This window comes from Pinus tabuliformis, chromosome 6, assembly GCF_031772625.1.
Source record: "Pinus tabuliformis cultivar Carrire ecotype Pingquan chromosome 6, CPIR1, whole genome shotgun sequence".
Taxonomy (NCBI): Eukaryota; Viridiplantae; Streptophyta; class Pinopsida; order Pinales; family Pinaceae; genus Pinus; species Pinus tabuliformis.
Window position 1 is genome coordinate 1,223,892,128 of NC_142292.1, and position 14,134 is coordinate 1,223,906,261.

The window sequence follows — 14,134 nt, forward strand, 5'->3', positions numbered from 1 at the left end:
CAAAGATTCAGGTAATCCTCTTACTACCTACCCCCTACACTTAAACAAAGGTACATATTTTTTTGGGATTTTTTGGATATTATCGGAGATTTATAAAAAGATTCTCCCAAATTGCTGCACCATTATATGCTTTGACATGAAATATAGATTTTATGTGGATTGATAAATGTGACATTGCCTTTGCAGAATTAAAACGGCTAGTATCAACAACCCCAGTACTATGGGGCCAGAACTAGGATTTACCATTCCAGATTTCATCCGATGCATTAGATACGACCATTGGAGTACTTCTTGGCCAAGAGGAAGACAAGAAACCCTATGCGATACACTACATCAGCAAAAATTTAACTCCTGCTGAGTTGAATTACACAGTGACTGAGAAAGAGTTTCTGGCTGTAATCTATGCTATTAACAAATTCAGACATTATATAACAGGATACCCTATGGTCCTGTGTACTGATCACTCTGTTATCAAATATTTAGCTAATAAACCTATTACGATGGAAGAGTGACACGATGGTTAATCATTTTGCAGGAATTTGACATAACGATAAAGGATCGACCAAGAAAGGAAAATCTGGTGGCAGACTTCCTCTCATGTGTGCCAAGAACAGATGATGCAGTGGTGGTAGAAGACCAGTTCCCTGATGAGCACCTGTTTGCTGTGACCATGAAAACACCATGGTATGTAGATGTCACGAATTACTTAGTAGTGGGAAAACTACCCAAACACCTGATGCCCAGAGAAATAAAATTAATAGTGCAATGCAACACTCGGTTCTCCTAGATCAGAGGATATCTCTTTCACACAGGAGCCGATATGCATATCCGCATGTGTATCGGGGAAGACGAAATCTATGATATCCTAAAAGCCTGCCATGATGGACCTTGTGGTGGACACTTTGTAGACCACAGGACTGGACATAAAATCTTACAGATGGGCTATTATTGGCCCACGATTTTTAAGGACGCCAAGAAATTTGTCCAGGCATGCAACAACTACCAAAGAATGGGCCGCCCTAGCCAGTCTGATGAGATGCCCCTACATCCACAGTTAGTCATCAAACCTTTTGAATTCTGGGCATTAGATTTCATTGGCCCAATAAATCCATCATCTAATAAAAAGTCATATATACTGGTTTCAATGGAATACATGACTAAATGGGTGGAGGTAGTAGCATTACCAAGAGAAAAAAAGGACATAGTAATCAACTTTCTTTTCCAATTTTTCGTGCGGTATGGCTTGCCTAGAGAAATAATTACGGATGGAGGGCCACAATTTGTAGGCCATAAGATTGTTGCTACACTAAAAAATCATCACATTTTACACAGAATCACATCTCCATACCACCCGCAGGCAAATGGCCAGGTAGAAAGTACCAACAAAGTAATCGAAGCCATTCTAACAAAGACAGTCGCCTCGCATAGACGTGACTATTCTACCTGATTACCAAAAGCCCTGTGGGCATATCACACGACTTGGAGGAATACCATAGGATACTCCCCATATCAGCTGGTGTTTGGTAAGGAACCTATCTTCCCCATAGAATTTGAAATTCAGACATTGAGGATAGCCCAAGAAGTATGGTTGTATTTAAATGAAGCACAAATTAACAGATTACAACAAATAAATGAATTGGATGAAATCCTTTGATTGGCTCTTCAGAATACTACAGTTATTCAACAACAAAGAGCAAAATGGTATGACACCCTCATCAAGAAAAACATATTCCATGAAGGCGACTGGGCACTTCTGTACGATTCTAGGATTTCTCGGGCAAACTCCAGCCTAGATGGTTAGGTCCCTACGAGATAAAAGAGGTGCACGATAATGGCACCCTTACATCAGCCACCATTGATGGGTCTATATACTCTTTTAAAGCAAATGGGCATCGAGTATGCCTCTACCACAAACCGCTTACAAGGGAATCCTTTTGCCAATAGATACACGAAGATTCTACGATACAAATTCTCACTGAAGAAGGTAACTCTTTGACAGCCCCTGTCCAGTAAAGAATTTATTTTTGAAACTTGTACATACAATTGTTTTTCTGTTTTCTTTCTATTCGATTGTATTTGCTTAGAACAATAGAAATGATTGTTTGTCGGTTTTTTTGTTTTCCTTTGTTGTTCCCTATAGGGAATAATAGTTTTTGTGTGTATTTTCCTTTGTTGTTCCCTACAGGGAACAACACTTTTTGTGTGCATTTTTCTTTGCTGTTCCCTACAGGGAATAGTTGTTGTTCCCTATAGGGAACAACAATTTTCGTGTGTATTTTCCCTTGTTTTCCCTATAGGGAACAACACTTTTTGTGTGCATTTTTCTTTGTTGTTCCCTATAGGGAACAACTGTTGTTCCCTATAGGGAACAACAGTTTTTGTGTGTATTTTCCTTTGCTATTCCCTACAGGGAACAACAGCTTTTGTGTGTATTTTTCTTTGTTGTTCCCTACAGGGAACAACACTTTTTGCATGTATTTTTCTTTGTTGTTTCCTATAGGGAACAACTGTTGTTCCCTATAGGGAACATCACTTTTCACGTGTGTTTTTCTTTGTTGTTCCCTATAGGGAACAACACTTTTCATGTGTGCTTTTCTTTGCTATTCCCTATAGGGAATAATGCTTTTTGTGTGTGTTTTTCTTTGCTGTTCCATACAGGGAATAGTTGTTGTTCCCTATAGGGAACAACACTTTTTTCATGTGTTTTCTTTTGCTGTTCCCTACAGGGAATAGCTGTTGTTCCCTATAGGGAACAACACTTTTTGTGTGTGTTTTATTTTTCTGTTCCCTTCAAGGAACAACACCTTGTGAGTATTTTTTAGAACACGCTTTCTTCCCCTTGCATGATCATTCCTAGCCCATCCCAGTTCACTCTTTATGATCCTCTTTATGGCATAAAAATAGAATACATATCTAAGGACAACAAGTATGGATTCTACTGAAGCAGGCAAATATCTTGAATATTATCATCTTTAACAAGATTGCTTTGTGATGATCGAAAAAGAAAGGACACAATTATCTATATCACTTCATTGTCCTCATTTCTGCTATAAATGAAACTGATTGATTATCTTTACCATGCTGGTTCTTCCCCGTCTTGTATAATTCTCTATGTTTATTATCAATAAGATTGTTATATTTTTTTTCCTATTGATATGTTCAAACTTCTTCTGCCATCCCTACTCTTAAGGAGTACTGAGCCACCCTCTATATATAAAATGAGGATTGTTTATATATATATATATATATATATATATATATATATATATATATATATATATATATATAACAATATTTATATGAATATTTTTCCACAGATGGAGGATAGGGGGTCTCATCACGAGCCAACCTACCATGATCATAAGGAAGGAGCAAAGTGGCATTCCCACTATGGCCACCACACTAGGGAGATGATCCAATGGATGCATCAAGAAACAAAGTCCTTGGAACAGGAGGTCTCATCACCAGCCGGCCTGACCACTTTCGCTACTTCCCAGTGAATGGCAAAGTGTTCATCTGGTTACCATGTTGGTGCATTGGTCTCTACTATGGACATCATAATGCACTTCCCCAACTAGACATAGAGGACCATGGCTCCCAAGGGTTAGAAAGAAACTCTGTCGAGGCTATGGATGCTTGCAGGCAACAGAAGCTTTGCTTATGGTATTGAAGTTTTATTTTCTACATCAATAATTATTACAATGCCCTCTTCTTATTTTTCTATTTTTTTTCTACGGAGAGATTATTTCCCTAACTTACCTTGAACCTTTATGCATGAGTTAATCTTTTAAAATCAATCACAATATTTTCAAGTGGAATAACGGCGGTAAAGTATCATCTCCTGTGTATGCTGTCCTTTTTCTTTATAGCATCACCTCACAACATCTTATCACTTATTAATAATTCTCGTTACATGCCTTGTTTTCATTACTCCATTATCCTTTTATGATCCTTTCATTAATATACGTACCCTACCACTTTCATTACCCAATCCACCACCCCTGTACTTCGCCGCCAGCGCGTCATATTTTCATCCATTCGGTTATAGGCGACCTCCAGTATACTCATGCATGCACTATCATCTTTTCATTTGATTTTTTAGAATTATATGACATCCCATAATCACAGAGCGTGTGGCATTATAACAGTATTGGATAACGGTATTTATGTTTATAAATCATCACCTGATAGAGCCATTACAACCATTTGATGTTCCATCTCTCGGCTCTGCTCGTTTCTGTGCTTTGTCCACTGCACTAATCATTTGCAGAAGTCAAGCATCATGGGAGAAAAAATAGTGCGCCGAGAACCTTTACACTGGCTATCTCTGATGAAGCTAGGGAAATTCTAGCTTGCTCAGGATGGACAACATATTTTATAAGATTTCAACCCCCCATTGAGGAAATCGCCATTGAATTTTTACAGCATCTATAGAATGGATAATCCTTGGTCAGAGGTAGACAAATCACTATAACAGATGCTGTGATAGCAGAAGTGTATGGGTTGCCGACAGAAGGACTAGTATGGGCTAACAAGTGAATAAGGTTGCATGACACTGAAGGTTTTAGGGATGAAGGACAAGAGCTAATCAAGAAGGGTAAAGGAATTCGACCATCTTCTCTCAGAGAGCCATGGGGAGAATCGGCACGAATTGTCTAGAACTATATTACCTGCGATGGGCATAGAGATGTGGTAAGGCTGCGACAACTCAAACTTTTAGCAGTTTTAAAACAAAAATGCTCTGTTAATTTGCCTGCACTATTGAATTCATTATTTCATGACACTGCCAAGAGGTTGAGATGGTCTCAACATCCAGAAACAGTAGTTAGCCACCATTGTCTGCTCAGGCTAATAGTTAGTCACAACCTTGCCCAACAATAATCAACCTGGGATGATCTCATATCGACCCTCGAAAAACGTGAAAACTTGCCAGCACCTAACCCTATTCCAAAAACAAAAAGGACTACCTTTTAAGGAAGCAAATCTCACAAACACAGATGATCTACAAGGTTGAAGTCAAACTAGGGAATGTCTAAAAATCCTCAAGGCAGCGCTAGTCAACCCATAGAATTATCCAGCCTGGTAAATGTACAATATTTGCAACCAGAGTCAGGAGGAAAAGATAACCTTGAACCAAAACCCAAGGAAGGAGCAGGGCATCCTAATGATGAACGAAGAAATGAAGTGGGGCCTCCTCCAACACCAAATATGAGTTCTCAAGACAATCTTTTGCACGATTTTGAGGCAGGGATGGCCTAGGTCCTGGCCAACATGAATGTCTACATGCAGCCTGAAGAACTGCTTAATCTTAACTTAGGAGAAACACAATCTCCAGGAATTCTAGTTATACCATAATTATGTCTTCCTCAAAAGATACAAACTGTGAAGCAGAAACAAATATAGAGGCTATTCAGGAATTAGAGAACCAATTTGGTGACACACTCCCAGTGGAAAACAGTCATGAAGGTCTAGACACAAAAAACATAGGCCAAGAAGAGGAAGCAGAGACAAAGGTTATTCGGGAGTCTGATAATCAATCTGGAGACACGATCTTATTGGAACAAAGCCAGGGTGAACAACCGGGCTCTTTAGAGATAGAAGCTATTAATGAGACTATTAGTAGACCAGTTACTCCTCAGAAAAGGTACAGAGCCAGAACAAAATTGAAGAAGCTAAGAAAAGAACACCAGAAGCTTCGTAAGATGGTCAAGAGGCTCTGAAGAAAAATAAAAGAAATCACAATGGGAAAGGTTCCGAACAATACCCTTGAGGTAGTAAATGTCACCATGCAAACGGAATTATATGAAGGTAGGGCTACAAGAACTCAAACTGAGCTCATACCTACTCAAACAATCGTCACTCAAGAAGGATCGCATGCAGATTTAGTAGACGTAGCTACTTAGATAGAGGTTTGGACCTCCTATAATAAAGAAGTATAGACAAAAGATATCCCCTCTTATAGCATAGGCACTCAGATGGACATACAAGCCAAAGACATTATGACGCACCATGACCCCATTCTACTAAATCTTCAAGAGGAATTGGCACAAGCCCGACTTGCATTGGAACTATTTGAACAAGAAACGGTTTCTCGATAGAAATATCAAGAGCTGTGGAAACTACTTCGGGAACTAACTATAACAGAGAGTGAGACTTTTGACAGGTGTAGAATGGCGGAAGAAAAAATGGAGAAGATCAAGTTCAAGCAAGATAAAGTCATAAGTCAGACAAACACCATCTGCTCATTATATTTGGATGTCCTAGCATGTAGGTCTCCCACCACCAATTATGCCTTGTTTTTATTAGAACAATACCTGTTAATGAAAATTAAAGCCGGAAGAGTTGGTAAACCAATTGAATTAGGGACAATTGAAGATTTCATAAATTGCTGCAAGCAACATGGTGTAAAGGTCCAAAGGCTTCTTTGTCAGTTTTATCTGCACAATTTCATATTAGAAAACGAGGTGGAAAAGAACCCTAACCCTTTTTTAGGAGATGTTCAATTCCAAGCTTTTATTTCATTTGCAGTTAACCAACTCAAATGGTTTAAAGCTTATAATGCATTTCAAAGACAGGAACATCGATTGGATCTTTGGGTGAGAAGTGAACCTAAACACCCCTTACAAATGTTTGCCAACCATAAGAGTCTGATGAAATGAGAAGGGGTGATTAAAACTTTAGGGCCCATACATAAGGAGATTGTGTAGAAAGGAATATCATATTTCCTCTCCATTCAAGAAAGATCTCTGATTCATCTAAGCTCAGATGGACGCTCTCCACTAATAGTGTGAAAGATAGGGAACCATTTAATTACACGAATTTTAAAGCTACTGCGCCTCGTATGGTCCCCTACAACAATCTTATTTTGAGAGAAGGACCTTATTGGTTAGGATGTCGGTTTCGGAGCCCCATTATTTGGTATCCCCCTGAAGGGTATCGGGCTGACTACAAATTTCCTGAAGGAAAGGAAGGGCCCGCCTTTGCGCTCCTGGCTCAACATCATGGTTTTAGACCAATTTTTGATGCTTTCTCTCTAGCCTACTCTTTAACTACACTGCATAAGAACTATTTACTTTTCATGAGGACATGAAACAGGGTAAGCAGGGGAGTATGTTGAGTTACAAAATGGGTATTTATTTAATCTTAATTCCATCACCTTTTTCCTCTTTCCTTATCTCTTTCACATCTTGATATGCTAACATATTGATAGATTATGATAAGAAACAGATGAACTACTCTCGATTAAGATTTAGCCACCATAACTAATTCTTATTCCCTTTTATGCAGAGAAACGATGAAAGGAACAGTTGTTGTTCCCTAGAGACGGAACAACATAAACCAACAAAGGAATAATGGGGTGCGTCGGTTGCGATCAGGTCGGAGGACAAATCAGGAGGATCAACGCTAAATATGAAGGGTGTTAGAAGATAGCATTCAGTTGCGAATCCCTCAGGATCTCCCGATCCTGAGGGATCACATTTATCTTTTACCTCTTTCTGACTATAAAAGTGAAAACTGTAGGAGGAAAGGGGAGGGATCTCTGTTTATTTCAAATTGTAATTTTAATTTACAAATTGGTGCTTTTGGAGGAACACGACCGTATTGTAATGAGACTTGAGTTCAATGGTTAATATATAATTTACGTTGCTGTTCATTCGTATTCTCTAAAGTAGCTCAGCAATATTCGCTGGTGGCTAAGGGCCCGACATCTAGTGGATCAAACTGCTACCCTTCGTGTTATATATTTCTAATTCACACAAGTTTGATTGATTTGATATTTTTTCCATTTTTTGTGAGTTTATCTTATTTGTTGTTTCATGATTTCCTATATTGAAGTTGGTACATTTTCTTTACATGCTTCGCAACATTTCCATTTGATTCTATTAGAGTCAGTCTGGTCATCCCTCCGTCAGAGATCATTTCTCTTATTGCGTTTCATTTTTAGGTGTCTCATTCAGCTAGATCATCTGCATTCCACTAGGAGCATGCCATAATCTGACGGAAGGGCCTTGTCACTCATTCCCCTCATGTTATCTACATGTTGGTTCTTCATTTAAAAAACATATACAGTCTTTTCATCAAAGTTTCAAAAGTTGTCTTTAGGGTTTTAGTGTCAAGTAGGTCTAGGATTTCATTAGGGTTTTGTCAATAAATGCTTCAGAGTGTCCGATAATCACCAGCAGGCCATGAGGATGTTCTATCGCCAATAAATTTTGTTAAAAAAAAGTGTTCGAAATGTGTTTTTCCTCAAAACTCTGTTTTGAGGAAAAAACAAAGTATTTAGCTTTATTTGTACAAAATCATGTAAATTTTGTTCTCTTCATTGTAAATTCCTTCACCTGCACCCTGGTTCCTTAGCCTAAGAAGCTCAAACACCTGCAAAGACAAGCCAATCTCAAGTCATTTCGCTCATTACAAAGTGAAAAAGTAGTGAAAAAGTCCAAAACACAGGTTGAAATAAAAGTTATTTGCAAAACATTACAAAAATGGGTTTTTGGCAAAATTAATTTGAAAAGCCAATGTATAAAGCATGTCTCCAAGTTTTAAAAGTCCATTTGCATCCAAGAGATCAAAGAAGGTCGAAGTTTAGTGGTGAGAGGGCGAAACTGTAATTTTCCAAGCCAAAACCATGTTTAGAGTGTGTGCGGCGCATTGGGCAGAAGGCGTGGTGCACCGGGGAGGCGCGACACACTAGGAGTGAACGCGCAGTATATTTTTGAATGGGCGCGGCGCACTAGGAAGGTGCGGCACATTGGGCGAGCTGCGCGGCGCATACAACTAAGCGGCCCAAAAAGTTCCAGAATGGCCTCCAAACGCCAAAAACGTACAAATTTCCTTTGTTTCAAGTAGGTTGAGCTCCAATTCTCCTGTTCATCAAGGTTTGGTAGTTATGCTATGATGGTTGATGTGTTGAGTGTCTAAACAAATGATCAAACCCTATCATCTTAAATTCCTCAAATAAAAGTTACTGCCTAGGGTTTGAAAACTATTTGCTTCCAAGTCTATTCTCTTCCCATCATTTCCTTTTCTCCAGTATTCCATTTTCCCCTGATTTCATTGTTCCCTACCCCCTAGAATCAATAAACCCTTATCCGAAATTGCCTTTCCCAAATTTCTAAATGTAAAACCCTAAACCCTATTCCTATACATAAATCCCAAACCCTCCATATTTTCCTAACCAAATCTATCCCAATGCCCCCTAATCCCCCACTGTTTTCCTCCCTCCTAACAGTCCCTTGTTTTGTTTTCCCTTGGTGGCAGAGGTTAGGCACATTACCAAAGAGCAGTCCAACACAATTTTCATACATCAGCAATCAGTTTTCTCCAAGGCATTTTGTACAGCAGTCATGTCATCCGATCATTCATCTGATTATGGAATGGAAACCCAAAGTGACTCACCCATGGAGGAACATGCACCCTGGAGGCCTCATAGAGGTGGTAGACATATCAGAGAAGAAAAAATCACCCTCACTGAATTACAGGCCTGCCCTCTAGCCATCTCCTATTTTCAGCATTAGTCATGTTATGAGTTTTGTGAGAAGGTGGCTAATGTTCATTTTCATCATGGGTTGGCTCATCTATTTGTGTTGCATTTACATGGAGATCAGGTTACTTTGGCTAGTGTCACCTTCTCACTTACACCAGAATCTATCTCATTGGCAACCGGCATACCAAACATTGGAGAACCATGGACCAAGAGGAAGAAGATTGATCGGCAGCATTATGAGCCACATATTAAAACCGGTTTCTTGAGGCAACTCAAGGGAGTGTTTCCATTCAGATATCTTAAAGATGAATATGCTCCACTAATGAAATTAATCATGAAGTATTTCAGCTGTGAGGGACAGTTCTCTCGTTTATATGCTTATCACATAAGGTTGCTCATGCATTTCACCTGGGTACGGATGATGAAAATTCCTTATTTCATATGCTGGAACATAGAGAGGATGACCACCCTTGTGCAGCACAAAACCCCTCAGCAGCAGCTTAACAGTGTTTATCATTTTTCTCTCATCAAGATTGTGGTGGTTCATCAGCTTGGATTGCAGGGCATCAATTGGGATGACTTCATCTCACGTGAGTTTTTCAGAGCTTCACAGGGACCATCAGAGGTTAAGCGTGAGACAGGTGGACCTTCTCATCAGTATGAGCACCATGAGACCGTTAGTGTGCCGGTATTCATCACATATAAGAGGGGCACTAGAAATTTGTTTGCAGCAGTGAAGCAAGTGTTATCTACACCTAGGGTGGAAGGGGCCTCACTTCCTCCATCAGCACAGCAAGTTTAGGATTGAGGCAAGAGGCCTTTACAGGAGGAAGGGCCTTCAGGTGAATGAGAGACCGACTTCATTCTCATTCAGGATGACGATACAAACATGGGCTCGCAAAGTGCCAAACTTAGAGATATCATCCAAGAGCAGCAGACGGAGATCAAAGCTAAGTGGAATATAAAATACTTGGAGCAAAGGAACAAGCAGCTTGAAGATTATCAGGCGATTATGGAATTACAAAACATCAGGGAGAATCGTCAAGCTGCCCAAAGGAGGAGGATTGAATTCACTTCTTTGGAGCAAGAGATTCATGATGATCGGGAGTCTTGGCTCGAGAGAGTCAACATCCACTTAGAGGGACTGCTGGACAAGGCCGACAGGGACAAATAATTGCTGAGACACATGGCTTTCCACTACATGGCGCGGAACAAGGTTTGCAAGGCACGAATAAGGAATCTAAAGGAAAAATTAAAGAAGGCAATAAGGAAGAAAAAGAGGCAAAAGGAGCTTGATCGTCTTTAGATATTGGCCAAAGCCTCTTTAGCCCAGCATGATACATGATAGAGAAGGTCCAACCCAAATTTCAAGAAATTTGGAGCAATTTTTGACATTTTGAATTTTTTTTCACTAAAAAGCAGGTTTTGTCTCCCTATGCGCCGCGCCACGTGGCGCTCGCTTTTTCTAGAGGGCTCCAAATCCAAAAAACTTTGCATTTTTGGATTTTTCATGATAAATTATGGTTTTTGGTGCATGGCCAAGAAATTTGGGCAGGTTTTGAGTCCTCAAGAGGCCAAAAACACTCAAACAATGACCTCACTGCCCCTATTTTGACACACAGGAAGCAGTCTTGGGAGATTGAAGTTTTGGAGGGGAAAATGACATCAAAATTTAGAAATTCCACTTGGGTTGGAAAGTAGACAGGTAGACCTTTCCAAAAAGTTATCTTGGGCTCAATTTGGACTTCAGGAAGTGCCCCAAATTCAGCTCCAAAGTGGCACGATGCATAGAGAATCAGACGCGGCGCATAGGTTTAGCTCATAAATTCGCCCAGTTTTGCTTTTTGATGTTACTCTTGATATTTCATGATGTAATTTGATAACCGTGATGTAATATTGGCACATTTTTACTTGTTCTAGAGGATTCATTCACTAAAAGTTGAAAATTAAATGAATGAATTAGTTTCCTAGCATATAGGGGTAAGTTGTTTGACTACCTAGATTTCAGTTCCTTGTTTAGAATTGGTTCAAACAGCTCCTAGAATGATGAGCTAGACCCCTAGAGGCATGGGAAGGAGTTAGGCTTGTCTATATCATGTAATTTCTCAGTCATTTTCAGGGTTGGATACTTGGGATTGCTTGGCACTCTATTGTACATTTCATTTCTGCAATTTTGGCAAAGGAAAGACCAGGGTTTTGCATCACTTGTTGGGATCCATGTGGCTCTGTGTTTTGATGGTGTTTTTCTCTATGTATTTTTAAGTTCACTGATGTTTATGTGTATCATTTTCCCTTCTCTTGTCTTCTGCAATTAAACAAATGAGTGATTAAGGTAGAATTCATTGGACTGCTATGCTATGCCTTGATATTTTGTTTCATTCTACATGTTTTCATCTATTTGAGGAGGACTCTTGAGACTTTCTTGCCCTCCTTAGCCCCTCACCAGTCTGATCCATTCATTCATTCAATCCAAAGCATAAAAAATACTACCTATCTTGCCCCTACCTGAACTCTGCAAAAATCTAGCCTCATCCCCAGACCCAAAATTTGCCTTTCCCTTTTTCCAACAAAACCCCCAAAAACTCAAAACAAATCCTTGTACTTCATACCTAGCCTAAAATTAGTTTATATTTCAGTCATCGCAAGCCCCATAGATCATCTTTCGCTGAGATTGACCCAGAGAGAGCCCTCTCCTGTCGTCATAGGGCTAGCTACGAGGCTGAGCGTGGTTTGATGGACCTAGAACCTTGCCTTTTCAGCCTGAGGCAAATCTAGGCTCTAACAGATTCTATTCATGCTTACTGTAGATTAAATTGATTATTAGTTAAGGCATTGAATCTTGTGGATTATGATAAGAGTTTGGTTATTACAGAATCAATTAAAAGAGATTGGTTAATGCTACCGAACTCTCGGTTGACATCATTTCCATTTGAATTGCTTAATTGAGATTGAGTGTGATTTAGATAGAATTAGCTAGAAGAGATTGGTTAATGCTACTACGCTCTCTATTGGTGCTATTGTCAATTGAATTGCTTGTTTTAGATTTGATTACGATTTCAGTAGAGGATTAAGTATTGATGCTTAGATGTAATATTTCCTTTAACAGTTGCAATTTGAGTTTTATAAATGTATCCGTTTACTCTTGTATCAAAGCTTCACATTTCATTTTGAAGAAACATTACTCTCTAGATTCATAGAATGCACATATTGTGTACACTCTTGGAATAAAAGTACTTGCCTGGGTTGATGATTAATGTGAGGTAATTAGGATTTTTAAAAGACACCTTTTAGCAACCAACAGGAGGATATGACGACATTTTTGCAGGATAGGACTGATATGAATGGTTTGACCCTCTCCATCCTTGTTGCCAGGATTGAGGGGGTTGCCCATATTGATAATGGTTCCCATGCTTCCAAGGTTGAGAGTGATGAGTGTTATAATAGGAATATGGATGTGCATTATGACCAAAAATATGTAGTGAAAATTCAGGAACCATACCTATACCCACCTGAGGCCAATTTCTCTGTGCTTCCATAACATGTAATGGTTCAGGTTTAGAATAATCTCCTTCAAGTACAAATTTTAATCCTGGTATGGAGGGGAATTTATTGGTGGCATGGTTTTCTGCACAAATCACACATTTGAAATCAACAGTACATTCTCTTAAATGTTGTTTTTTCCTACACTTAGGACAAAAAATAGTTGAAGACTATTATTCATCTACCAATTTATGTTGAGTTTTTAAAGAGTCTATTTTCTTGCTAACAATATTCATTATTTCAATTTTCATATTGTCCATTTTATTCTCCAAACCAATAATCATAGCATATGTAGATCCAAGTTTACTAGTTCTACGTCGATTTCCTTTACTCGATCTAGATTGATTCCCTGAAAAATTCCTACACAAGTCACAAATTTGATCAAAAATTTTCTGAGCAATATCCCCTTGTCCTAATAAATTCAAATTATACCTAGAATCTTCATTAAGTCCACGTAAGAACAAGGTCCTGATAGTACTTAAGTCAAATCTATGTTTTGACCTCTAGAGGATGTATAAAAATCTCTCTAAGTAATCCTCCATGGTCTCATCATCACCTTGCACAATGGTAAATATCTCGTCCTACACTTCTTTAGTTTTGCAATATTCATAGTATTTAGTCAAAAACACTCTCTTCATTTGGTCCCAAGGAATTATAGCTTTCCCTCCAACTCCCATGAACTAACGCAAGATTAAGTCCTTGAGAGTTGCAGGGAATAACTTTAGTTTCTGGGCATCTGAAGAGTAATCACAGTTTCTACGTAGGATATCAAACTCAAAAAGAAAAGAATCAGGATCTTCGTGCACCTTACCATAGAAATGAGGGAGATTCGATGGTAGAATGTTCTTCATTTGAGTAGTTGTTTCAGAATCCACTATTGGAAATCCAAAGGTGGATTGTTCCTCAATTACATGATTCTCACCAGTCCCCTCGGCATGATCCTCGTGATCTGCCATTTTTGTTCCCCTGATTGAACCACTCCCACTAAAGTGAGAAGGTTAACTATGGCTCAAATTGGTCTTTGGAGCACCACTAGTTTCCTTCTTCCCCTTCTTGGATTGTGTCACACTTGAACTACTCCCTCTGGAATCCAAGTGAACAGTTCTT